The sequence below is a fragment of the Pteronotus mesoamericanus genome, unplaced genomic scaffold (assembly GCF_021234165.1).
Source record: "Pteronotus mesoamericanus isolate MK-2021 breed Mesoamerican mustached bat unplaced genomic scaffold, CSHL_Meso_final contig_166, whole genome shotgun sequence".
In the NCBI taxonomy this organism is placed as follows: Eukaryota; Metazoa; Chordata; class Mammalia; order Chiroptera; family Mormoopidae; genus Pteronotus; species Pteronotus mesoamericanus.
Window position 1 is genome coordinate 674,090 of NW_026555066.1, and position 3,020 is coordinate 677,109.

Below are 3,020 nucleotides of genomic sequence, written 5' to 3' on the forward strand. Positions count from 1 at the left end.
CACCTACCTCCCAGTCAAGGGCTCCTTCCACCAGAGCACACTGACTGCGGACTCAGAATCCACCATTAGAATGTGTGTGCACAATGTCCACATTTGTACATACAAATGTGTGCCTGTATCTACGCATTTGTGCAGATGTTCCTCACACACCACCTGTGACTAACATGCCTACAGGCAGAAGGAGAGTGAATCCCTTGCTCATCGGGGCTCCCACAGGCCTGCGTGGTGTCTCTCGGTGCTGTCATTGCTTCCTTCACTGCACTGATTGTGTCTTGAGAACGGGATGCCCTGGCACTCAGTACAGGGTCATGAACACAGTCCTTACTAATGCACGTTTGTTGAATACATGTGCATGTCTCAGTGAGTTGAGTGAGTATCTGTGACAGATAGGGATGCTGCATTGAGCCCCTGGAGAGCACCAACTGGAAAATCAAAGCACAAGCCTGTAGAGTTTTGGAGCAAAAGCCTTGCCCTTTGTCCAGTAACTATTCCTTTTGAGAAACAATTCCTGGCACCTGATGGTTAATTTAACAAAATTAAATTACTGGCCCCTGTAGACTTTGAATGCCTAACCACGTGACCCCAAATGACTATGCAACATAAGCTGCATGGCAATCCTGGCCTTGGTGTCACGTGATCCACTACGCCATAAAGTTGGGGAGGCAGTAACAATACTCCATCACCAAAGGGTGGTGGTATAACCGAAATCACTGTGGAGCAGGTCCTAAAAGCACAAGTGAGTTATGGGAGGCTCACTCTCCCATAGCACTTGCTCCTGCCACATCGCTTTCCCTCCCTCAGCTCACACATAGGTCCTTGTGGCAAGGTCCCAATAACAAGCTTACTGAAGAAGGCAGAAAACCCAGGAGCATGGTTTGCAGATGGCGTTGCATGGTAGGCAGGAACTAGCTGTAGTTGACAGCTGTTGTGTTACAGGCCCATTCAGGTGTGACTCTGATGGGAAATGAGGAAGGGAAATCTTCCTAGGAGGCCAAAATCAGAGACATGCATCTGGTTTATCTCTTTATCCACAAAGTGACCTGGCCCGGGGCACTGATCAACACCAATTAACATTCTCAGACTGGAAAGGAATGAGATTGGAGAACTGATAGCAATAACAATAATGCAACACAATATTTAAAGAACACATATTAGGTGCAAGGCTGTAGGGTAAGTGGAGGCAGTCTGGCTCCCTCACCCAGATGCATGGGTAACTGGAGGGAGCAGCTTCTCACAACCTTCAAGGAGTCTGATGAAGCAGTGTTCTCACGGCCTTGAGCCTGGGTGTGATAAACTGCCCTGTAGCCTTGAGTAGGCTCCCATGCTCAGCTTATGTTAGGTTACTTCACTTTCTGGCCTGCAGCCTGCTTTTTAGGGGGCTAGAACTTGAGGGACAGGAGCTTTGTATGAGGCAGGGAGTCAGGGCGTCCACTTGGATAGGGGCTTATGGCCTGTGTGACTCCCAAATAAAGGCATGTCAAGCATCCCCATGGCTCCATGAATCTTCTCCTGTCTGCCGGAGCCCTCAGTGGACCTGCCCAGCCTAGAGAGGCTGCAACACAAAGGCACAGTCTAGTTTCTTCATCTACAAATATAGGAGGAGTGAGTGGACAGATCTCTCAGGATGGGCTGAGTGTGAGAATATTTGTGTCCCATCTAAATGTTTACCAAAAGGAGCACAATAAACCACCCTGTGGAAATCTGTCAATACACCAATGCTCATTTGATGAGCCAATGAAATTGCCATAGTAGAAGGGGCAGGTGTTACAGAGGGGTTCAGCATAGATTTACCTTCACTTGGGTTGCCTAGGCTACCAACACTGTTGAGTGCTCCGTTTTTCCACAGCAGAAACCCCACATGTCACCATTCCCTGGGGAGACCAGCAAGTTCTTGGGTGACAGAAGAACTACACTGGACCCTTTGCATCATGGAGTGGGCATCAATTTATTCTTTCTGAAGTAATCACATATTCTTGAATGAATTTGTCTTCCCTGCCTGCAGTGCTTCTTACCAGCACCATCATCCTTGGATTTTCTAGTTAATTTATACCCTTTATACACCATTTAAATATCCCACACAATATGGCTGGAGCATCAGGAAAAGACTAAAGATTAGACTGTTGGAAAAGAAATATAAAAGCAATGTTTCAAAGACCTGTATTACAGGTGCTTCATCAGTTTGTAAGACATGAGTCTGAAATAGCTAGCAGCTTGGTTCTTGAAAGATCTCTGAATCATGTGCAGTTATTTGGGAGAGTGGGTCAGGACCCTGTCATGAGACAGGTAGAACGGAAAAACCAGTCACAATGTTTTCTCTGGCAACAAATGAGATGTGGAAGTCAGGAGAAACTGAAGTGTGCCAAATGGGTGATGCCAGTCAAAAGGCAACATGGCACAGAATGTGAGTATTCCGACCAGGTCTCAGAGATGTGGCATAATCTGTATGTGAAAAGGGGGTTTTGAATTTATGCAGAATGGAAAGTAGACTATGGTGAATACATGAATAAAAATAATGCAAAGTGACAAGCAACAACGATCATAACTAATAACATTATACACCTGAGTTACCAGACAAAAGAGAAGCATAAAGTGGACCATTCTTCTTTGACTGGTGTTTGGTACAGTCTCATTTCTAAATCATGCATCGTCTATAGCTTATAAGAGCAAGAATTAAAATATTAGTTTATACATAAAAAAGATATATCCATCACAATATACTTAGACACCACTGAAATATCCCATAAAAAAATTTTTTTTCTGGTCAAGGAACACATTTCACAATTGTCGAGGTAAGACAATGGTATAATGGCTATTGGCTTCCCTGTTCTTATATTCATATTCTCTCTCTCTCCACACCCCCAGGACTTATTCTACTTTGCTTATTCAGTCCAAGTGTAATAACATTAGTCTATGGCTTGTGCTCTTGTGGGGTGTTGGGTAATCACCCCCAAACAACATTCTCAAGGTGTTTGCCCATGGTAGAGAGTAGAGATAGAGATAGAGATAGAAGCTAGAGAGTA

General features: G+C 44.8%; 1 pseudogene; it reads left to right on the forward strand.

Annotated features, from left to right (window-relative positions):
* Window positions 1-2,142: 2,142 nt before the first annotated feature.
* On the forward strand, window positions 2,143-2,661 carry LOC129064574 (single-stranded DNA-binding protein, mitochondrial-like; annotated as a pseudogene).
* Window positions 2,662-3,020: the final 359 nt, after the last annotated feature.